Below are 25,347 nucleotides of genomic sequence, written 5' to 3'. Positions count from 1 at the left end.
GCCCCAGGATTTTCCAAGAACATAGGACTACATCACAGATTTAAGATTCACAGTCATAATGCTGCTGAAAGGTCTGTATGTATGTACCATGTAAAAAGAACAGAATCTGGAGCACAGCCTACATAGTGTTAACAGCTTTTCCCCCCCTCCCCCCCCACATAGCATTTTTCATTCTGTGGACCGCCCCTTGATTAGCAAGGTCTCTTAATACGTAGGAGATGAGACTGACTTACCCTTCATGATCTACCCCAATTCTGAAATCTTTTCTTAGTTTCCTGCAGATAAACCGTAATCTATGCTCTGACTTGGAAGTTTGTAAATAAAGATGATTATCACCTGTGCAACATTTAACTCTGAGTTGCTTCTCATGGTTGCAGAGGAGCAGGCAGGCAGCCATGATAGGTCTGAAACAGAAGGCAAGAAAGATAAGAACACATAGTGCAATGCTTGACAGAGGGCAACAGGAGATTTCCAAGCTGTCCAAATTCTGGAAGAATTAATTGTACCTTTTTGTTAACTGCTGAACTTTGGAAATATCACTAAGCACTGAAAATCTAGCAAAGACCTCCCACTATTTTTCTACAGTCTAAACAGAAGAAAGAACAACATGTTGTTTAAGGAAAAAATACTTGAAATGTTATACCTGTGGCGATGGGAAGAGTGTGAGGGAAGGAGAAAGAAAAGTGTTAGTTGCAAGAGCCTGTAATTGAACTTTCTCTTTTGCAAAAATCTTCAAAGTTCCAAGCTACAGACCTAAGCAGCTTGATCCTCGCTTCATGTAGAAGAGGATCAGTGGCACCGGAAAATTCGCCTCTGATAAGTTGATGTCTAGTTACTGTGCTTTTACAGAAAGACAGTTACAAAATTAGAGATTGAGAAAAATCACACCCAGGTGCTAGGAAAGGGATGCCAATGCTGCCTTCCTGCCAGCGGAACACATCTTTCAAATGGGTCTTGCTGAGTTTAGGGGTCCACTCGAAGGGAGGGCCTCAGCTACAGTGTAGTATGGCAGCAATTCTCTTACTCCCGAACCCATACATCCAGTGAATCCAAAGTTTCAGATAAGCAGTGAAAGACACAGGCATTTCAACTGAGGTGTGAGCAGCTGAGTAAATCTAGCCCTTTGTGTACTGGAGGGGGTTGCCTGACATTCTACTTTAGTAGAAGTGCTGACGCTATATTCATTGAAAGCACAATTTCACATCTAACTTTAATATTCTTACTAAAATGATGCTTCTCACACTTGTAGTTCTAAAGTGATTTTTCCTAATCTCACTGAAAAAAAAGGATAAAAAAAATGTTAGCAACCATTGCAGTGCTTAATACAGGGGTGTGTTTTGTGGTGGTTTTGGCTTTGGTGTTGTGGGTTTGTTTTGGTGTGGTTTTTTGTTTGGGGTGGGGTTTTGGGGTTTTTTTTGTTGTTTGTTTGGTTTTTTTGACTTAACACCCTGAGAAATCAATGGGGAATTTGAAGCTATAAATGCAGATGACACATTTGGACATGGAAAGAAAGGAGGAAAAAAATACCCTGAAATCTCTCACGATAAACTTTTCCATTCACAAGGAGGTTGATCCATTTAAAACCTGCTGATGTTGTGGGGTACAAAGCTAATGCCCATCAGGACTGCTGCCAGGGTTAGGAGAGGTTATGACTTAGGGTGCCCGGAATAGAGCTGGAAAAAGAAAAACCATAAAGTGTGAAAACAGATTAGCAATGAGCAGGTAGGATGAAAATTGCTGATAGAGAGTGTAGAAAGACAGCAAGGAAGAGTGAAGAAAACTTTCAAATTAAGAAAAGGGTTCAACAGCTTGAATCTGCTACTGCAAACATGTCCCATCCCTCTCCCTTGGGAGGGCGTCATTTTTAATTTCTTCAGCCAAATCCCATTACTCAGCAGTTACCATGTTTTGAGCTCTCCCCGGGAGATGGGGGAACAGGCATTTCACACTATTGGTGCAATCCATTTCTGGGCAGACTTGCCAGCCACTGTGGTTTCTGGGATTCATGCCAGCAGGGATAATTCTGCTTGTCAGTATAAATCCCATGTATACATAGGCCATAAACTTGTGCCAGCCTTCTTTTTTTTGTTGTTGTTGGTTTTTTTGTTTGTTTGTTTGCCCTTCCATCCCAATTCAATGAAGCTCTCCCATTAGCTAGTGTTTTTTCCTTTTACATTGAATTGGGTTTATAAGTTCAGGGCAAAAGGAAGAAAATATAGTATGGGTTTGCAGACCTCGGAAATTCAGCAATAGTTCAGGAGGTTTGAAAGCCTCCAAACTCAAAGTCTCTCAGTCCTATTCAGGTCGCAAAACTGACAGAACTGCATTTTATTGGATGCTACCCTCACCTGGTGCCATCTTTCTTCCCTAGAACTTTCCAAATATTCCAGAGGACTGGGGTGGGGTTTTTTGGTGCCAGAAGCTGGGTTTTGTACTTGCCATCCCCTCTGAAGAATCTGTTTGCATATGGTATTTATGCCACTTTTGTGTGACATATGTTTGCATGTCTCACTCCCAGAATGGGAAGTCTCAGGCAGTGGGTAGGAGAAGGAACAGCAGGCCAAAGCCTTCTGCTTTGAGTGGAAAAGAAGAGTAAGGAAGCTCCAAATGGTTTCATTTTTGCTTTTCTAAAGAAAAGGATAAACAAGGGCAAAGTATAAAGAGGGAAGAGGCAGTGGTGAGTAGGAGGACTTTATGTATACATGTGTGCATACACATGCATATATATATACACACACACACATTCCTATCTTATGATTAAGAGGCCAGTCTCAAGAACCCAAGATTTGTCCAACTCCTGAATGTTACAGAGGTATGAACAAAAGAAAAAAAATCCAAACAAAGCGACAGCAATTGCATTAGAGATGGTTCAAAGTGAGGTTCATTGCTGATTGCACTAAACTCACAGAAATGGCTCTCCATTTTCTCTGAGCCATTTTAATTGCACCAACTTCTTTTTATTCCAATCCAATGGCAGCAGGGGGTGGGGTGTTGGGGAGAATACATACATAAAAAAAAATCTTCCCAGAAAAATGAACAGCCTATTTTTCCATGAAAACAGTTAAACAACTATTTTTCAGTTGTTTCAAGTAAACGCAGCTTTGGTCATTTCATTACAGTTGTGAAAAGAAAATTTAAGTGTCATTGAAGGCGGTTTACCCAAGGCACCACCCTCCCTGAGCACTTCTGCCACAGGGTCCAATGGCGTAAGACCATACCTACACATTTAGTGTTATTACTCTGAATCTCTCTTCCAGCACAACTGTGTTTACAGGGTCACTAGAGGATCACTCTATTCCCCACACCAACCAGATCTAAAGGAAACTCATCAGATTTACAGACCTCTCCTTTGATCTTTTTGTGCCTTATGTTGCCACTTACGCTACGATGCTAGCTGCATTTCATAAGAGAGCTGTGATGATAAATAGCTGAGTTACTGCGATGCCCAAGAAACTGATGTGGAGGGTCACATGAGTTTTGAAGATATATCAAACATTCAAGTTTCGCTAGACCTGCAATAACAGCAGTGTTTGAAGTCCTTTCATAATTGGAATCGCCCTCTGTTGGGGTTTTCATCATATTTTAATCAAATTTTGTACGGAAACATTTTCTCAAAGTAACCGCTGTCCTTCAGACAGAGATTTATTTATTTTTTTTAGTAAATTACATATTTTGATGTTCTTTTCAACAGAAATAGAGGGTATTCATTTAAATTCACCCAGAATTACCATCAAAAGACTGAAACTTGTGAAATGGAAGCATTGGCTATGTGGCAGAACTCTTCCCACTCTTGCTATGATAGGTAGTTACCTATCAGTAGCAAAGACATGTAGGAAAGAAGAGGTGGGTAAACCAAAGGTTTGAGAAGGACTACTAAGGAGAACTAGGAGCCAAACTCTTCAGACTTCAGTCTGTCAAACTCCTAGTAAATGGCAATTACACCCATGTAAGAAGGCAGGGGAGAGGGGCTTTGTGATGGGTACAATGCAAGGTAAGCAGGGAGCAAGAGAACATAACGGAAATATTCTGCGGCAGGGAACACCTTTGCTGAAAGTAGAAATACAACCACATTCAGTGTCTTGAGGTCAGCACTGAAAAGCCTCAGAGAAGATATTTGTAAGAGCAGAAAGGTTTCTGTTGCAAATCAGATGTACTAGAAAAGCCTCCTACCATCCCCCTGCAAATCATTAGCAACGCCGTAGGGCAGCAACAGAGGAGGAAGAGAAGCAATCAAATTATTGGTATCTATCAGTGACAAGAGTATCTGTGGAGTGAGTTGATAGCCATTATTTCCTTCCTAGCCACCTGCACCATGAGTGTCAGAGAGGCATGTGATGGGCCAGGCCCATAGAAGAACTACCTATCACTTGACAGCAACCTAATATTTCAGAAATATTTGAAAGGGCAAAAGCATCCAGTGGGGACAGTCTAGGAATCAATATGGAGAAAATGTCATTCCAGCTAAGATCTTGCTTTGCAAAATATTTAATCTAGGATGTTTCTGTGTCTGATTTGTGCCACTTGTGTCAAGATAGTATTACTCATTAAAGCTCTACCCACCATTGTCCCTACATGCAGGCTCTGTGGAGTGAGGGGGAAAGTGGGGAGTTTCAGAGCAAGGCCAGAGTACACATCTATGCATGCCTGGCATTCATGTAACTGAAAAAGCTGAAGATGGTGATACTGAAGAAAAAAAGAATGGTGTTAGGAGACATAAGAATTAATTTCAAATGTGAGGACAGACCAGTTACACCTGGTTAATGATACAGATGGCAAATTATGGCAACCTGGTGGAGAACCTGTAAACTTAGTAAGCTTGCTCCATCATTTCCTCCCCTACCCATCATCTGTTTCTTAATTTCTCCAAATCCCTCTCTATCCAGGGGTTCTTTATGTCCCATTTCCTCTCTGCTATGTGCCTAAAATCCTCTCTGTATTTTGTATCCTCTTTCTCACCTTAATTTGGACCATTTTGTACTATAGCTTTTTCACTGCAATCACAGACAAGTGGGGGAAGATGATATTGTTTTGAGTGTTTTGTGCACCAGAACACCTTCCAGAAAGCTACAGTTCCATGGACTGGCTAGTGAAGTCTGTGCACCTTAGTACAAGAGCAAAAGTTATTCTACTACTACACAGATCATGAATAGGAGAACATCTCAGATGCTTTTTTACTAATGTCTTACATCAATACCTTTCTGTTTTACAAATGTATTCAATGAACTTTTATTTTTTTCCTCCTATCCAGCTGTAGCAAGATTGGGTTTGTGCCATTACCATTCTCAGATTTGCATGCTCTCCATTTGCAAATGAGCATTTCAAATGAGTGGGAGGTACGTTAGGTAGGGTGAGGACAATATCTTCCTTTCTATTCGAGAGCTTGCCAACAGAAGCATATGTAGGCTGGGCTGATTCCAAAAGTCTCTCGAGCATATGGAATACCAGTTTACACTGCACTCAGACCTCCCGCTCGATTTGGTATGTTGGCAGAGCTCCCACCACAAGCACCTCATTTCACAGTCAAAATTCTTTCTGCCATTATGGCTATTAGTCAAAGCAGCCATAACTCACATGCAATACCAGGAACGTATTTTTGTTCTATGATTAGTGATGCTGGGAGTTACAGACATCCAAGTTTAAGTTACAAAGCATAGTGAAGAAGTGTTGCCACTACTTTTTATATGATGATGCTGACAACATTAACTTCAGTTTTTCTGGCATAAGCGAATCCAAGAATCAAGCATGGGCATGAAGCTCTTTCCAGGCAGGTGCCGGAACTTTGGAAGTGAATTGCAATGGGATCTATTTCAAAGCCTTTAATAAACGAAGCTAAACTGTTCTCAATGACAAACTTGGAAAAGGACAAGGCACAATTGGCAGATTGGTACATTCTCCAATCTGTCTGAAACTGCTATCCAGCATTTAATCTGGAATCTGTATATTGCATGTGCTCAAGTGACCTTGAAGTCATACAGTTTTCCTTAGAGTAATAGATAGGAATGCTAGAGTATGAGGTGGTGGCCATTCATATCTGAATCCCATTTTTCTAATTGGCTTTTCTCTCTATGACTGTTCACTCTCTTTTGATGGCTCCCAAAATGTAAAGTGTTGAAAAATATTACTCCAGGGTTGAATTTCATCTCTGCACAACGAAGTCCCTACCTGCAGTTACTGCAAATGAGCATTCCTGCAAGAAATCAGACAGTGTTGATGTACTCCAAATGAGAATCTGGAGCAGTCTGCATCACAGTTCCATATACTGACAAATAGCCCATTATGTTTAAAGAAAGAATATCTTTAAAGAATCAAGGTAGCGTTGATTGCACTTACGACTTTTTCCTATGAATTCTTCATATTGTAGCCTGCCATGGCTCAAGAAGGGCACCAGCTCACTATACTCTGGGCTGGTACTGCCATTATAGTCTCCTTTTGTGTTACAAAAGGCATCATGGAGTTTGTTTTTTGAAAGGATAAAACTGTTTTCAAAGTGCAGGTTATGGCAAACTATAGAAGACTAGGAAATGCTGAGGAAAAAAAACCATCTTTCCAAGATTTAGGATTATGCCGTCTCCACCTTCAAAAGACTGTGGATATGTTTGTTATTAGTTCCCGTTTTCCTATAATCTCTCGTATTGCAAGTTTTCCCCATGGTGTCCTTTATTTTGCCCTCTTCTGGTACTCCAAAAACAGCAGTCCCAAGCTTCTAACCCTTTTTCTTTCAATTATTCCAACGTAGAAGGTGCAAGTGGCAAAGGTTATGTTTTCTGGATTGAGGGAAACTATCAGCTGCTTTAGCCTTGGGTCTCACAGCCATAAAAAGCTGGTAAGGGAAAGTGAACTCACATGAAAATACTTCAGATAGAAATAAACTGTATTTTTGTACAGGCAACACTGCAGCATGGCTTTTATTTACCTTTTTGACTCAGTCTAGTTTCACTGTTACCCTCTGTCACATGAAAGACTCTGTGTTTTACTACTATTTCTTTCCTTTCCCTAATTACATTGAAATCCTGAGATTGCAAATGTCCAACTTCACCTTCTATTATACTCTGTCTCTTTTTTTAAAAATAATTTCAAAGTACAAAAGGTTTCACAAGTTCATGAATAAAATAGCATTTTGTACTCGCAAAGCTCTGCTCCCAAGAGGTTTACAAGATCTTTCAAAAACATTAATGAATTAAGACTTACTATAATACAATGAGTGGTGAAGTGTGATCCAGTTCTTCAGTTAGGAGAAAACAGCTTGGAGAAATAGCTCACTATATTTTCCTATGTCTCTTTGGGCAAATCATTTAGTACCAGGCCCATAAAGATATGGAGGCAATTAATTCCCCATTGAAACATATGGTAAGTTAGACACCAAAACAGAAGCTCAGTGTTTAAATACCTCTGCAGATCTCAGCCAGTTCATGTGTAAAATGCAAAAGTTGCCGGTAATGGGAGCAAATACTTGAATAAATAACTAAGAGACACTCACAACCTAGGGCACATATGGGTTCCCACTACCAAAAGCAAAGAAAGGAATCATAGCCCATTCACAGAAAGCAGAAGCAAAGCCAAGAGAATCAAGCAACCTGCTATTACAATGGAATCTTGGAAAGTCCGTTGCTTTGGAAAAATAGTGTAGTCTCCCGCTTCTCTGTCAGGTGCTTATAAGACGTGTGTGATACCTCCATAAGTAATGATCTCTTCTCTACCTTTCTTCTGTTCGGTGAAAGATGCTCTTTCAAAATTTATTATATACCAACGAACTGCATGCATTTGCCATTTAGAAGTGTCAAGAAAAAAAAAAAACAAACAAAACCACAAAACAACAAAAGTGGAAATAGTCCTTGGTGTCAGCACAAAAGGACTATATACGCCTCTGGCCTTTCACCTAGACAGAGTACAGCTACTCAAAGACATTCCAGCTCTTCACTCTGAAAAACTAACTGTTTTTACAGCAGGAAGTCTTCTCAGTCAGGTAAAGTAAGCCAGGAAATAAGCATTATGTAGCTATATATGCCACCAACCCCATAATGTTTAAGTGGCTGCACAAAGAAAGGGATAGGGTGGAGGACCAGTAAAAGGAGAAACAATTCCAGCTCAGGTTTGATGGAATAATTTGTAGAGTCTGGGGCAACTGTGTCATTTTATTACATTTTCCTTTTTCATTATAATCGCTGTTTCTGAAAATGGACTGTGCTTGCTGCTCTCCAAGCTCCTATCACAGTGAAACATCTATGAACTAAGGAAAATAGGCAACGCATCCGATATGAACAAAAGAAAATGAGCAGAAAATTGAAATGCCAAGGCTGTGTGGGCAGTCTGTTTTGGTTGATGACAATGATGAGAACACGGTTTGTTTGAAATACCTTCTTTTGCTATGTTACAAGATTTGTTCCATAAGTTTCAAACTGGAACTTAAACACCGCCCACCCACCCCCAAACTAGGTTATTTCTATCTTTTTACCTGCTGTATTTTATATTAAGGATGTCTCATGTAAGCACAATCGATATAGCTTATGACAAGGTAGTAAAAGACATATTTAAAAGCTGTGCTTAATTATTGGATTTTGTACAGTACAGACAAGGACAATACAGGTGACACAAGACTGCTGCATTAGTTAGGTACTCACGCTGGTTTTATCGAGACAGTTTATATGGAAAGCACAAGGCACCTCTGAGTCTGCAGTCTTCTTGTTTTACATTAAAGTCTTGCATTTTGCTCTATTAGCGACCTAGCCTTTTTACTGAATACCAGACAATATGTTTTCAGAACACTGAAGTTAAATCTTGAAGTTGAGTGAAAAATCTCTAGCTCATGTTCCTATTCACACCTACAAACACACATACCCCCAGTTGCTAGAACTGGCATGATTCACCACAGAGTTATTGGCTCTCTAGAGAAGAGGAAGTGGGAAATTGTCTCACTGTCAGCTTTATATCCAAGGCTTTGGACATAGCAGAAATGTATACAAATGTTAGTTCACCTGGCCTCCTGCCCCAACAAACGGCAGCTCCTCTTACTGAAAAGGTGGTTTCTTTGAGGTCACAGAAAACAAAGTCTGGCTCTGTATTGCCAAGGCACTACTAAAAAACTTCAGAAAACACTGCCATTTAAATTCCTCTGTTCTTTAAGAACTAAGAAATAGAAACACAAACCCACTCCATAACAGTATGTAATAAGCTACAACAATATTTGTATAGTGATTTGCAAGGTATTAGACAAATACTTTGATTTTCTAAGTGCCAACAACTATGCTGCAGCCTCATTGTCTAAAAGCTTTCTGGGCCTCTTCTTGTTCCATGGCCTATTTTTTTTTGTTCCATGTTTGTACAATTCTTAGCACAGTGGGATATAGTCGAGTAACAAGGGCCCGCAGGTGCTACTGCAGCACAAATAGTAAGTGACAATAAAGTGCATACACAGATTAGATTTATTGAACTTGTAAATATAGTCTGTTCTGTACAGACTGTTCCGTACCAGAGCTAACTTTGGAGTCAATATCTGAAGTATATTCCCGGTGGAGCTTCTATATTTTATCTATTAGAGCATCTTAGTCTTCAGCTGTGATCAGTCCTTCATGGGAGAAAATTCCCAAATAAGTTCAAACTTCTTTTGACTTTTTTTTTTTTTAAACTATCACATTATAATTGCCGTAATGTTCCCTAGTGCCTGCCATTTTGCACTCTAATGATACTTCTCAAGTGATCAAAGGCACAAAGCTAAGTACACCCTCTGGGGAAAGGAATGTGTTTCCCAGCTTCCTGCGCTGCACCTTTTAGTCCCCTGTTGTCTTTTATTATTGAAATCAGCTATTAGAACAGTCTATGCTGCTCTGAACATCATCTCACACAGTGGCATGAGATTATTAATTTTTTTTTTTTTTAAACTGTTCAAAAAAAGTGTGAGAGTAAAAGTTTAACTTACAAAACAAAAAGGCTGCAACTCCCATCTTCCTAACAGATGCTCGTGTGGATGCATGCATTTCTACCTACTTTTCAACCACAATCAAGACATTTTCCTACAGCTTCATAAACCAGGCATACACTGCACGTGCGTGCATGAGCATGTGTGGGTGTTTGCATGTGCATGTGTTGTGTTGATATAAAAACAAGGACTAGAAAGCAAAAACATGCAGTGGTAAAGCACTATGCTTCGCGTGGTCATTGTGTTGTATGTGATGGTCACTGCATCACTCCCTATCATTTTAGCGCTCTGCAAAGTGACATTGACAACTAATGATACCAAGATGAACTCCCCGCTCTCTGCAGCTGATTCACACAGAGAAGACAGTCTGACTCATCAAGACCTGTGAAGCTGTCAAGCTAAAGCACAGGCCCAGTTCTCGATATGTACAGATCAATGTAGTTTCATCTGTTTTAAGATGCGCAACCTCACTGCAGAGGACAAGCTGGACATGTGTCTCCTACCATTTAACCAATAAGCCCTAGTTGAAATCTATCCTAACTGGACTTACAGTATTTTTACAGTTTAGCTCCAGCATGATATTTCATTCTGGAAAGGGAGAAACCTACACAACAACTTCACGGAAATCTCCTACACAGCAGCAAACACATTTGAACTGAAATAACTGTGGAGACAAAAACCCCCAAACAACCACCCACACACAACCAAAAAAAGCCCTACAAAACACATCTGCACTTAAAAAAAAAAAAAGCACCACATCATTACCATTCTTTAAAAGTTAGGAAGTACTTACCGAAGCTGTTATTTTATACAGGCATAGTCTATTTTATTCTGATTAATCCTTTGAAAATTCTGAGCTCTGAAAGTTAGGCAAATATACTTCTCATAGTCCATTAAAAAAAAAGAGTCTAAGCAGGTTAGTCTTAAAACGCTAATTATTCTCTCCTGTGGAAACTGGGGAATAGCTGAACAACAGACTATTATACAACAGCCCAACACTAGCAAAGTTCACGATGAAAATGAAAATATTATTATTTCTAGCATGGTTCCAGTATGTCTTCATTTGTCAAACTGATCACAAAAGTCAATAAATCAGAGAAGCTAGTAGAATCCCTGTAAATATAAACTAAAAGCTGTAGCCCCTTGACCCCAGGCACTTTGCATTACCAGAATTCCTGACGATAAATACAGGGTGTGACAGCATCAGTGAGCTTTGTAGCTTCCCTATGGACACTGGCATAGCAATATGTAACACAAAGACATTATTCAGCACCTCTGAAAAGAATTATTAGCTCAAAGGAAAGACTAGAAAAAATTAGACCAAAATGCACTTAAACAGGATTAGGTAAGGGAGAGAATGCAGGGCACTTTGCAATCAAAGGCTGGTAACCTTCATTAATCACAAGGGCAGAAACACACAACAGAAGATGAATTGTTCACAATACCAAAACTTGGCCAAAATGATAAATAATACATAACTATAGCACCCTCAATACCAAACCAGCATAAGACGCATATGATTCTCTTGGCTATTTGTGAGAAGATAAAAGAAAATGATATCCCACTGGAGACTTCTGAAAATTAACGTGACTGTTGAGTGTTCCCATAGCTGAGAGGGTTTTGGGGTTGGTTTTTTTTATTATTTTACAAGATGGATTGCAAGTGTGCTCAAGCAAAATGCACAGTCATTTTTATACACTGCAGACTTAAATCTATTGCTTTGAGATTTAAGGAGATAACCAGATTGTAGCCATGAACCTCCAATCAAAAATGGGACAATGTATTTGAGCACTTGTGCATTTCCACAGCATTGTAAATCTCCACAGTATTTCACTGCAGGTCTTTGCTGTTGTTTTCTCTCTTGTATTTCTGTGTGATTCATTATAAAACCAATAAACTATCCAAACAAACCAAAAACATAAAAGCAATTTTCTTTGGTCCGTGTTGTTTCCCAGCAGCTTACAACTACCATTATTTTTTTACCCATTTTGTCGTTTCCCCTTTAATAACTATGCCCCCTCCCCTTTTTTAGTGGTACTTTCAATTCAACTGAAATCAGCTGGGCTTCTTGTTCTTCTGGTTGCTTCCTTATTTACATATTGCTATTGATAACTCTTCTAAAACAACTCTGGAAGCAGAGTTTCTTCAGTTTGTAAATACCTTATGTTAATGTGGTCTTTGTGAGTGATGCTTTGAGGTTGCTAAAGGACTTTAAACATAGATACAAGCGATAAAATACAAGCAACAGTGATACAGCTCCCCCTTCAACCTCCCCCATCTTGCCAGAATACCTCACACCTGACCTAAGAGGCTGATTTTATATGGTACATTGAACGCTTCACTAGCAAAGGCCAGCAAGGGTGCCAACCGTTACATGGAAAGCAGTCCACAAAAAAAATCGACTGATACTCCGAAACCTAATTTTGCCTAAACCACTCAGTAACAATCAACTGATAACAACCTTTAGTCATTACTGTTCTTGTCCCAGAGTTAAATAAGCAGCTGCTTCAAATCAGACACTAAATCCACTTTCTAGTCAACAGATCAATTTGAGGTCCTCTACTGAAAGTGGACAGGATTAAAACACACCATACATAGTCAGCATTTGCTAGAAGATATTAAAAATAATAACTCTAGAGAAGACTGCTTTACAAGATGAAACTTTAAAAACACAACAACAAAATATTGCTTTTGATGTCCTGCAAGAAGTACACAGATAGTTATAACTCATTCATTAGTTACTACCCAGTGTGCCAAGTGTCTATAGAAATACCATCTGAGAAGGGATCAACTTTTGCTCCAAGCACAGAAAATTTCACAGCAAGAGCTAAGAAGTCTTACCAAAAAGAAGCAGCAGTGTTGAAACCAGCTTTGCAACGACCCTTTGAGAACTACAGCTGCTTGTCTCTGCCAAATTTAAAGGCAGCCCACACAGAGGCATGCTGGGTAAATTGTATCAGTCCTGTTAATGATTCCAATTATATCAATGATGGATTCTATAGCAAGGAATTTCACTTTTAGATAGCATTGTTAAGTAAGTGTTCATTTTTGGGGACTAGGGATTTAAATAAGTTGCTTTAGTATTGGGGACTTTTTAAAATTCTGTTCCTATCCCAAGAGTGAAGCTACAAATTAGCCACGCTAAAACTCCAGACTTGCCTCTGGCTACTTCATGATGGATGCAAATTTATTACAAGACCTAGTAGATTACAGCCTCTTCGAGTATCTGTAAACAAGATCTTTTTTAGTGTCCTAATTGCTCAATAAAGAGTGGAGGAAAAGGATTAACCCTGCCACGCTCCTCCTCTGTGCAAAGCATCCTGCAACTCTGTACAGAATCTGGTTCCGTAAGGAATGCAAAGGGAGTGAGGGCAAATGCAGTGGGAAGGCTGCAGAGCACATGGGCTTTGAAGTCAGGCAGAAGAATTATTGTAGGCACCTGTGAAGATGATAGGACTATTCAGACAGGTGAGGGGACATTGCATCAAAAGCTGCAAAAACATAAGACTAAATAGTCAAGGACAAAACCAAAAACAAAAGTGTCATTTAAACATCCTAGCGTATTCAAAACATCTGGATGTAGCTAGCAGATATGGCACAAGACCCAGCGGAAATCCACACGTTTCTGGGATGAGAGTTGGAGGACAAACAACTCCATCTAGGGCTCATAAAACACCACTGTAAACCTATATTTATGTAATAGAATCTCATACAAGGAGCCTTGGAGAGACAATGTGGCTCTCCATGTACAGACAAGAGGCTTGGTCTTGCCTGCAAGTTATCTTTTGATCTGAAGGCAGCTGTTTATTGGACTGTACATGGGCCACGGGCACCTGGTCTAGGAAGTCAAAGGAAGCAGCAGCATCCATTGCTTGCTACTGGGAGGAGAAACAGCAGTGCCTTTGTTTTCCATGCATACATGTACACTTTTTACATGTACCAGTGACCTTTTTTTTTCCCCTTCATTGGCCACAGAGCCAAATCTAAAGAGAAAAAGTTTGAAAGTTGGAACTGTATGATTGAATTAGAGTGGACAAAGAGGAACTGAGGAGTAAAAGTGACCTTCTTACTGACAATCCAAGAAATTGCCATATTTACTCAGCTCAGCAGAGCAAATGATGGCAAAAAGTGGACCAGATCCTCCGCCAGAGCATAGCAGCATCACTCCACTGACTTCAATATACTTTAACATAATAGTAGTGTAGCTGGATTCTAATGGATTTCAGTCACGTTACACCACTAAGGATCTTTACCTGGAGAGAAAGACTAAAACACTGATCAATTTAACAGTCTTAGTTTCATTTTATCCTGATTTTGCTCCAGTGTAAGTGTCTTCAAACACACAAAACTGCTGACAACAAGCACAGTATATTTTGCAAAACAGTATTAATAGATTTACACAATCTATCAGACAGCAAGACAGGTGTGTTATACTGATAAATACGTTGACCAAAATTAAAGTGACACCAGTAATACATGTGAAAGGAAAAGAGCTGTGTGATGGGTTGGAAAATCAGCTGGAAAGGCAGAGGGAAACCACTGTGCAAGAGAGGTGACACAAGGCCAGCTGTCTCTAGGTAATACCCCACTAGACAATGGCAGACTAAGGAGGTACTTTGAGGCATAAAACAGATCACCCTCCTCTCCCCAGCCACAACACCTGGCAAACAGGAATTACAAGCACAGCTGACTCCTCTGTTTTGCCTTCATGTATGACACCTTCCCCCTGCAACAGGGTCCAGTCAAATTGATATCTCATTTTGGGTATGAGGGTGGGTGGAAGAACTGTTTGTGGTCCTTTTGAAACATTCCATTAGCCCTAAGAGGAAATATTTTGCAGTGATTTAAGGCTTTATTTAGACTTTGAGTTGTGTCAATTTTTCAACGAAAACCTAAACCAAAAATCCTGAAATACTTCTTTTAAAACATTGCAGCTTTTCCATATGCTAATCAGTTTCTGTCCTATTCTGTTCTCTGAATTCAATGTGAAACTGGTACGAGTTTGATCTCCTCAATATTCAACTGCCTGTGAATTTACTATTCATCAAGAAAAACAATCACTTAGATTTTGTTACCAAGAAACCTAAAGGAGAGGAATGACACAGCAGTCATAGGAATTGCATGCTGTAGGAGTGAAAAGAAAGAGAGATTTATAAAAAAATTGTTAACAAACATGACGCATACTAGTCCCTCTGGCATCAAGAAATAAGAAGGGGGAGACAAAAGCCATGTACAAATTAGGTACAAGGTAGCCATCATTTCAGATTATAGCAAGAAAAAGAGTTCACACTAAATAATAGAAGGACTTGCTAGGGAAATTAAAAGATACATAGCAAAAAGAATGGATTTGAGATAATAGCATCACTTTGAGAATTACATTCATTTAATTTGCATGAAATCCTGAAACATCCCAGCCTGGCCTCACTGTGATAGATTTTTATACTGATGGTCATCAGATACTTATATTGCGAAGGGTATAGCTGCAAAAAAAAGGAATTAGTTGTAATTCACACTTCCTCTTCATGCGGAGAAACATAACCAGTAGGTTAATAACTTGAATTTTACCTGTGTAGACTTTGAGTTTTTCTGTTCTGTTTGGTAGATAGCAGAAGCTCATTTCTTGAAGTCAAGTAGTTTGTGTAAGCACCTAAATATTTAGAGGTATTTGGACCTCGTGAAATTCCGAGGATGTTCAGTGTACAGGTGGAAAGGCTGCAAGGACATCTCATTCCACAGTATTTTGTCATAACAGATGCTGCTGAAGCGGCAGTGAAGCAGCGCAGGGACAGATGCACATAGTTTGTTTTGCTACAGATTTGGCCTATTCTTCATTCACTGAAACCACAACAAACTCCTGAGCTTTAACATTGTGTCCTTGGCCCAAATTTCTCTTTCCGCTGTTAAAACAACTCATTTGTCCATGTTAGGTGTCCTCAGATGGCCGACTCTTGCAGGTAAACCCATGACTGACACAGTCCCCGCTGGATGAGGCTCTGAGACGCAGGGCTGGGGGTCACGGGGACAGGCCACCATGCAGCATGGCTGCAGCACTGGGAGAGTTTCTCTGTGACCTGCTACTATGACAGGTGAAAGGGCAGGTTTAATTCATTCCTTCCCCACCAGATCAGGAGGGACACTGTCAGCCCTTCTGGCAGTGACAGAGAGGGGAAGCCTGGGTGCCACCTCAGGCCAGTGCTGTGCCAGGGAACCCTCTGTGGGGAAGAGGCCAGGAGGAGACAAGTCCTCCAGGCACAATGGCGCTTCGCTGGCTTCAGGAACACCAGGGCACCTCACACTTTCCTGTCATTATGGAGGTGCAGGTCACCATGTCGTCCTGGTGGAGCCCATGGGCCCCTGAGAGCCTTCTGGAAGAGAGAGAGCAGCAGCCATCAGGGCCCAGGGGAGGTGCTGGGGCAGCGGGAGCCGGCTGTGGCTGCGGGTAGTGTCCTTCCCGCTGCCAGGCTACAAGGCCTGACCTTCCGACCCAGCGTCCGCCTCCACCCAAGGAAGATGCCGAGAGGCACTGACCGGGCCCCACATCACGGGCCGGGTGGAGGGGCTTTGCAATTTGTTTTGATTCTCTCACAGAGCCTGTATCACCTGCCAAGGCTGTTTCACCTCCTCTCACAGCTTATTTTTGCGCTTTTACACAAGCATCACCTGAGGGCCTGGAAATGTTTCCTGAGGCAGTTATGCCTGACAAGGCCAGTTGAGCCAGGCCGGGGCCTGCCTTGGGGCAGCTGGGGGCTGCCTGATAGCCGAGCGGGGTGGCGCGGGTTATCATTTACCTCATCTCTGCCTAGCAGCGCAGCCACGATTTATGCAGATGCAAGAGGAACAGAAGCACTCCTCTGACTGTGCCTCATGTACTCCAACATCCACAGCCTTGCTGCAACCGTGGATGGAGGAGGGAGAGGTGACAGTGCAGCACAGAGCAGGGACACTTTGGCGAGATGACATCTTCACCAACCTGACACTGCTGGGAGCAGCCGATGTGCCATCCAGCCTCCGATTAGCACTTCCCCAGTCCAGATGGCGTGTGGGAGAGCAGATGCTCTGTGATTCCTTGTGCTCCCAGAGAGGGTCACCTCTTCTACATGCTTCTGGGTCTGGGGAGAAAAGGTGACCCCGACTGGGGCCTGTTTTACTGCTGGCAGTGGACCAGCGACTGCTCTCTGGATCTGTTCTGCTGACTAGAGTTTCAAGCAAAGCAGTACTAATTTGCTTCATCTCCTGATGACCAGTCTCATTACGCATGCTGCTCTCCTCTTAACTTCCTTGAGCCGTGTTTTACAACATGAGGGCCCAAATAGTTTTCTGCCCCCTTTGTGTATGTGTACAAACACACCTGCCCAACTGGACAGATGCTGATTCAGCAGAGCTGGGAGTGAAGAGGAAAGGGAGAGAAGGTGCACCCTCAATGTAAGCTGCTGTACCCCAGCTTGTCTTTCTTGGGCCAGAACTCACAGAACCAAAACTGCAAAGGACTCGGAGAGTGATCTAATAGTGTCCCTAGGCCAAATCACAGGATCACTTCTTCTGCCGTTCCTGAGAGTCATTTGTTCAACATGATCTTAAAAGCCTCTGATGTTCCATTCCCTGCAACATCCCCAGGTAACAAATTTTAGTGCTTACTTATCTTTACTGTCGGAAGATGTTTCCCTATGTCTAAATTCACTTGCAAGAATGACACATTAGTCCTTTTGCCCTTCACAGGACTTGTGGAGGGGAGTTTAATTCCTTTATTTTTACAGCTTATAGTAAAATGCTGGTTGTGTCTGTGTGATCAGCCATCAGAGTGCCTTGGGGACACAGATCCAGGGCCACATGTACAAACTCTCTGTCTCCTGACTGGGTGGCCACTATCCCTCCCATGTCCCCAGTTTTTCCAGCATGGACAAACATACTTACACCTTTCTCAGTGCCAGTTCATGCTGCTGCCACAACACAACAGCAACAAACACAGGGCAAGTGTTACCTGTGACCCCAGGATATGTGGGTGTCTTGCTCTATATGTGTCATGCAAAACCGCAGAATTTGCTTCCATGGAAGACAGTCTGTGCTATATATTATCCAAAAGTCTACAGATTAACCTCATCCTCTTGGTTTATGTACAAGGTGCATCTGTAAATATTACTCAAGACAGCACTCTTTATCTTCATAGTAGTAGAGCTGCTGCGATTCAATAGGTATTCTTTAATTTTATGAATATTGAATATAAGCCCTCTACAAATCTTGTGTATGTGTAGTGTGACACTGCAAACTCCAGCGATTTATGAACCCTCATTGTGCAATAATTTTTTAAATAGTTTTTAAATTTAATACAAGCACTTTATCCATATGATGGAGGTACATATATTATGGCTATAGTTCTTTTTGTTGAAAGCTTATGGCTGAAAAAAGTCACAGAAAGGTTTGGTAACTGGAAACATGTTTAATAAATGTAAGGTATTGCTATTAAAGAAAGTAGTTATCCATGTTATATTTTAATTTAAGTACTTTTTATAGGAGCAGTCTGTAATAATTTATATAGATATAGCTTTTGAATGTCTGGTTTTGGTATGAAATAATAACAAAAAATCCTCTTACATAAAAAGTCAGTTACCTACAGGAAGAGGTTTCTATTAACCTACATAGAAAGCAGAAGGTCTAAGGCCATACTCCTGTGAAAGATCATCAGGTTCAGTACAGTGCTCCTTGTCTGCTCTCAAGTCATCATATAGTGGGAGAAGAAAGGCAGTGATATTTTCCTGACTCACTCAAAGGGTGTGTTGATCGGATATGTATTGGTAAGCAGGACTTTGGAGGACTGTATAAAAGTTTCCCAATAAAAGTACATTGTTTAAAGGAAAGTTACTTTACGAACACACTGGGGAACCTTCAGATCCCATATGCCAAGGAATAATCTGCTCTTAATTTATAAAAAAAATGGTGTGTTTATTGCCTGGAAATTTGTGAACCGTTAAAAATTAAAGTTGACCAGTTAAAAATTAAAGTTAATTTTCTTCCTTAATTTGGCTACCTCTAAACTCAAGAACCCCTAACCTTTCCTTAAATAATACAACTCATGAGCCTGTGAAATAATTAGGGTGAATTTTATGTGAATGTCAGTGGCATATTTTTTGTTGAACCATGAGTAGTGAATAAGTACACATACTTATAAACACTTCTATGCTGTAGCTTGTTTTAGCAATTAGAAGTATGGTTTGAGAAAACCTCTTAAAATACTCACTTAAATACAGTGCTGAAATTGCTTCTAGAGATTTTTTGAAATTACTTTTCACTTGTGTTTTGATGAAGCTCAGCTAAAAGTTAGGACCCGTGCACAGCCCAATGTTTAAGTAAGAGCAAAATAACACGCAAAGGCTGTTCCCAGGGGCTAAGCTTCCCAGCAGGCCTAATGACCCATGTAAGCCCTCTAAAAATGTCTTCAAATGGGTTTGAATAGCATATATGTCTCTTTCTGGCTGTTAGTGAAGTAGTACATTTCACTGAAAATCAAATTCAACTATGCGATTTTGAATAATTGTAAATATTACCAGCAGAAAGACTATTCTAAGCCCACTGTTCTCATTTGCCTGTTTAGGGCCTCATTTGCCCGTTTGCCCATGGGTGCATTTCACTCAGAAAATGAATTGCGAGTAACTACAAACACTGGCTTCAGAAGGCCAGATTTAAGACCTGAACCCATCTAAACAAAGAGTAATACTATCATTTGATAAATAGTGTTATAGACTAAATTTTGTGAATACTCACGCCACCAAGAATGCTTGGTAGAAATTGCATGTGCATGAGTAACACTGAATGCAACATCTGGGGAAGTTGTAAATAATTTGCAGTGAAGCAAGGTCACATTAGTCAGTTAATCACTTTCCTCTAATCATTGTTGTCATGGTTTGTTCTATTTCTGATAATCTTTCAGTATTGTAACAGTCACAAGTGCTGGACTGGAGCATGACTATTCAGTGCACAGGAAACTGGTGCACAGAAAAAGACAGATGTGCACATGCATACGCAAACAATTTCCCATTAAAATCAATATTGGATCCTCTGTTATTAAATCTGAGTATCAAAATACACTCAAGGCACGTTTCTGTAATTCCAAGCAGCAAAATTGTTCACAGCGTGCAATGAAACTGCTAGGAACATCACCAGTATTGATTAATGCAGTATGACTGAGGGCAGAAATTAAGCTGGGGATAGGGGTCTCCATTAAAAATGTTTATTGCTAAGTGCTCATGTATCACTTCAGTTCCTCTGCAGATCTGAAAAAAACCCACCATTATAACCTTCTTCGGGGAAAAAGAAAGACATTTAGCTGACGTATTCGTCAGAGAAATTATGCTTCCTTTCTTTACTCCAATCTTATTTAGGGTGCTAAGATTGCTAATAAAACCTGAGAGAAGTACCAGTTTGGGAAAATAGTTAAGTACATGCTTAACACAAAGCAACACTTTAAGCAAAATATATGCTTTTCCAGTCAGCTCTGTTCTGGATTCAGTGGCCTGAATCTCAGACTGGGAAAATCAGATCTCTTATGATATTTCAAATTGGATACATAAAAACCGTGCCGCTCCCCCACCGGTATTCTCCCTACCTCACTAAATTCATTAACTTACCCAGCAGCTCCACCAGGTTGTAATCAATTCAGGAAAACATCCTGTGATGAAGAAGAGAGAATGTATTGATATCATCTGTTCATCCTGCCACTCTCCAAGCTTGACAGCAACTTCAGAACCTGATTGTCTGCCAAAGAGTTTCCTGAATGACCCACTTTGTTCTGCATTACTCTGGGGTACCTACAGCTGCTCCAAGGTTCCTTGCTTTTACATCCATCTCTTTCACTTGCTGTTCCAGGCTCATCCAAATGAAAAACTCACATCTGAGCCTAAAATTTTGCAACATTTAAACATTACTAGAACTAAAATGGGACTCTATAAAAAACAAAATACAGTTCCTGGGTTTTTTAGGTTTTTTTATTGACACCCATTGAGTTGTAGGAGCTTTGTAATAAAACTTGCTATGTTTGCCTTTGCTGCTACCCAGAGCCAGAGAGAGGGACAAGAATTGGGAAGAATCCTGACGAACCTTTCTCTGAACCCCAGTGAGATCTGGATTTGGTTCTTACTTGTTCCTTAATCCTACGGAGTCCTTTGACTCTAAACACAGGGATTAGCTTCTCTTTAGTGATGCTTACTTTCTTTTTGAGTTTTGTCTAAGGGTTGTTCTAAATTGCATAGAATGGTGTGATGAGTCTGGGAAGAAGAGAATGGCATGTACCTAGATCTACGGAGGAATGATTTCTGGCATTAAAGAGAAACTTCTAGATAGTTATCAGATAATAGAGACAGTAGGATGCTACTGGCACAATACATATGTGAAGGACTTAAGAGAGAGTATCCCGGAAAAGCTCCCTATGCCCTTGCATTGACAAGTAATTACTGGTGTAGTGGCATAGTCCTTACTCGCCATAGGTTTCTGTATTCCTGTCTCTGTCTCTGGTAAGGCATACCAAAATCTGCACCTCTATAACCCCCAAGAAAAAAAGAGATCAGTTAAACCAGGACAGGAGAGCTCAGAAACTTGCCAGTTAGTCTGCACACTGCTTCTTACCCATCCTAATCTATCTCAGCTGAAAGGTTTGCCATCTGGTAAGGGTCTCGGCTCACATACAGCAAATGTATTTCTTCAGTCCAAAGCCAGTAACATTAACCACAGTTCCAGTCTTCCTCTCACAGTTCTAAAACACACACACACACAAACAGGCTGAATATTTTTTTTTCAGTTATTTTTCACATCCCTGAAAACAAAATAATCTCTTAACTTGCCTTTATTTGTTAATGTGTTAACAGAGTCAGTACATAGATACCAGGACACAGTTAGTCAGTAGATACTGCCTGATGCTAATGCACGAGCCCCCAGTGCTCATAGCAAGTATGGCAGAAGGAGGAACAGCTAAAAAGCTGGAAAAACAGCAAAGGAAGCAAAGTATGTGTGACTGAGTGAGAGCGAGAGAAAAATCCACAGTCAGGCCAGAATTCTGCTTGCCAAAAACAAGCTAAGAGATCTATTTCCAAAAGAAATGAGTCAAACCAGGGAAACAAAAATAATAATGCTGTGTGCAACTTAAAGCAGCAGCTGCTATCTGAGAGAAAATATGAGATGAGTTAGAAGACACAGAAGATTAGTCTTTTTTTGGTTTTCAAATTATTACGTTTGTGAAGCTTTTGGCTCAAAAATGTTTGACCTAATCACATCTGTTTTAACAACTTAAATGAGAGTCCCAGCAGCTGTAGCTGGCAAAAGACTCTCCAAATCTGCAGACACCATTCCAATATTTGGGCTCTTGTCTGAACAATCTAGGGATAACATAAACTCTATACCCTGAAAGTGCCTATGCTGTGCATAACCACTTACAGACTGATGCTGCGCCCCCCCCCGGCAAACAAGCCTGCTTCTAAATTCAGCTGTTGCTTGGCTTAGCCTCTGGAAATGGAAACCCATTGCTCTGATGTATGTAAATTTATTTCATATTCTTGCAAACAATCAACTGAAGCCTCTTTGTCTACACTCAGATACAAAGGCAAACAATGGGTGCTGAAGAGAAGTGAGTGCTGACAAGCCAGAAGACAGCGTAGAAAGTCTCACAAGTAAGGTGAAGCCAATCTGGCTGAGACTCCAGTGAACAGAGAAAAGATGTTTTGCAGAAGGTTAAAATAGCATACAGAAGATTTCTTTTTACTACACAAATATACATATAACAAGTAAAAAAAGAAAGATCCCATTAATATGGTCACACAAAAATGAACTGGCTAGATGATCTAAGCTAATTTTTTTGTGCCCCTGTAACGTGCTGGGTTTTATTTAGTGAGACTTTCCTGTCTGTCTGATTTTCATTGGCACATCAATTTTCTTTCAGTGCCTGATTCTTTTTAAACATCTGCTGCTCAGTTTGACAGTATTAATTTTGGAATTTTCCCCAGATCAGATTAGTTGAAGATTGCAGTGAATGCTGGCAAAAGATCTAAGTTTTCTGTCTCTCTTTTCTCCTCTCCTTAATGAAAAAATGTTTTCTTGAGATTCATAATCATTGCTATTACTGTGTCTGATACTGAAAATCATAAAATAGTCAGAGAACTATTACACGTACTAAGAGAGACAGGTTTTCCTCTCCCTCCAAATTTCTCTCCACCTGACATACACACACTTTATTATTCATGGCTATTGTATCCCTGAGTTGTAAGCACAATCCTCTAAGAATACATTGAAAATGTTCAATTTTTCATGTGTGTAAATGCTGAAGCATCATTCTCTAAATATTATTGAAGCAGGTGGGGTTGGATGGGGCATAAACATAAACACTTGTGTTGATAGATTGCATATTTTTCATATCCAGAGTCATAGAACATCAAACTAGGAACATATATACCAGTATATTGTATATTTTTTATTATAGTAGGTAGTCACAGGTGGGTGCTCTAACCCATTAACCATGTCTCAAACATAGTCTTTGCCCCAGGGATCACACAATCTGTGTTTAAGGAAAGAGCTGAGATGCTCTCAGGCAGAATGAAAGGAGATGCTCAGGCAGATGATCAGTGGCAGCATCATACACTAACACATGATATTATTTTTATACAGATGATGACAATTTAGATATTTAAGCAGAACAATGAAGCACCTCTGTGAAATCCCTTTGACCATGTTGCCTGTGTATAAAAAGAACAGAGAAAAGCCCATTGGATGCTCATTTGAAAAGCACAAGATGTGAACCACCACAAGCCAGCATGTAGAAGGAAGCAAGAGGTGCAGGAAGTGAATGCTAACTATCCTGGGTGTGTTAGGAGAAGGAAACTAGTCAAGCAGTGCTAAATAAAATAGGGTACCTTCATTTACTTGGTGTAAAAGAGATATAAGGGAACTCTGTCCTGCCCAAATGAAACTCCACTGCCTGCACTTGTCCTGCAAGGATATGGTTAAAGCAACAAGCTAGGAAAACAGTCTTGGTAGCGATGTTCTAGGTGAATATGGACACAGCAAAATGCATTCGCAATGCCAGTCAAAAGGATGTTGCAATAATCAAGATGTGAGACGAAGAGTCTCTGGATGAGAATTTTAGCTGTGTGGGCAGGATTGGAGAGCCTGTGTCTAAGATTTAAAAAAACCCATAACCCAAACAATAACAAACCCCCGGCCTTCCAGGATTTAGATATAATGTGACTGTGAGGACACGGAAAGCATTACAAGACAAGCATGATACTCCAGTTACTGGCCTAATTAACAAGCGGGACTTCAGTGTTGTCCATGATGGTTAAAGACATGACAGGGAGGTAGCTTGGAGAGAAAGATTAAAAGCTCTGTTTTAGTCCAGTTCAAGCTGATGGCCAGACAACCACAAGGCAATGCTGGGAAGACAGACCAATTTTATTTTGACCAGAGTGAGACAGGTCTGGAATACAGAGATAAAGCTGTGAGTTCTCTACAGAGAGATGGCAAATTTATATTAGGTTCAGAATCTAAATTTGTTAAACAGTTTATGCACAAATAGGTTCTAAATATCTGCAAGTGATAAGAAGGAGAGGCACTTTACATGTAAGTGTATCATGTATAAATGCAGACACAATGAATGTACCTCCCCAATGAATGTACCTCCCCCCCGCCCAAATCTAGGACCTATATAATTGCATATGCATTTTACTTCATTAATGAGATGCTCTTATTCAAAGCACTGTTGATGCTGCCACTTTTTATGAAGGGGAAAAAATATAGCTGCAGCTTGGTGTAGGTGTCTGGTATCCTGTTGTGAGGATCCTAAATACAATAAATCAAGCTGATCTGAAAAATTATCTCTTCACAGACTAGGAAATTCTGATTAGCATAGAGGTCGATAGTTGCTCTCACTTGTGATCAAACAGATAGTAGATATTCATCAAGCTGTTCTTCCTACAGGTTCTGAAAAAGAATTATTTTGGTTTTTAAATACATGGGAGGTGTTCAGATACTGTTAGCCAGAGAGATCTGAGAACTATTGGCTGGTTGTGGGTAATTTATTGCCTGCATTTGGGTATTAGCAAGATCTGTCATTTAGCTTTGTAGAAACCCATATGCTTTCATGAGTCACTTGACTTTTATAGTCATTCCACTTAAAAATCAGCTGTCCTCACTATTTCAGTTCTAGATCTTTTGATCCTTATGCTTTAATGTACTGGACTGTTCAAAGTTAGCAGGGAGCTGCCAAGTGTACAAATGATGTTTTAGCTTGATTAGCTCTGCCTTACCCTCCTTAGCATGAACTACACATAAGTGCATGCAAATATTATTGATTCAGAGTGACTGATCTATAATATTGCTCTGGAGGTGAATTATCACTGACAAAGAGCCAGGAGAACTAAGTGCTCTGTCTAGGCTGCACCATTAACAGCAAGACTTTGGAA

General features: G+C 40.3%; 1 protein-coding gene across 11 annotated transcripts in view; it reads right to left on the bottom strand.

Moving 5' to 3' along the window:
• SEMA6D (semaphorin 6D) overlaps positions 1-25,347 on the bottom strand; it is a 433,560-nt gene that overhangs the window by 368,061 nt on the left and 40,152 nt on the right. For 4 of the 11 annotated variants that reach the window (XM_063345938.1, XM_063345946.1, XM_063345945.1 and 1 more), the window contains exon 1: positions 234-251. The exons of 1 other annotated variant lie outside the window; for it this stretch is intronic. The gene's annotated coding sequence lies outside the window, so the exon portion shown is untranslated. Of the gene's footprint in view, positions 1-233; positions 405-25,347 lie in introns of those variants that run through there. 6 more of the 11 variants (XM_063345948.1, XM_063345950.1, XM_063345951.1 and 3 more) reach the window with 4 other exon arrangements.

Source organism: Chroicocephalus ridibundus, chromosome 9 (genome assembly GCF_963924245.1).
Source record: "Chroicocephalus ridibundus chromosome 9, bChrRid1.1, whole genome shotgun sequence".
NCBI classification, from domain to species: Eukaryota; Metazoa; Chordata; class Aves; order Charadriiformes; family Laridae; genus Chroicocephalus; species Chroicocephalus ridibundus.
Note: the sequence above shows the minus strand (reverse complement) of the source record. Positions and strands in the feature narration are given on the sequence as shown.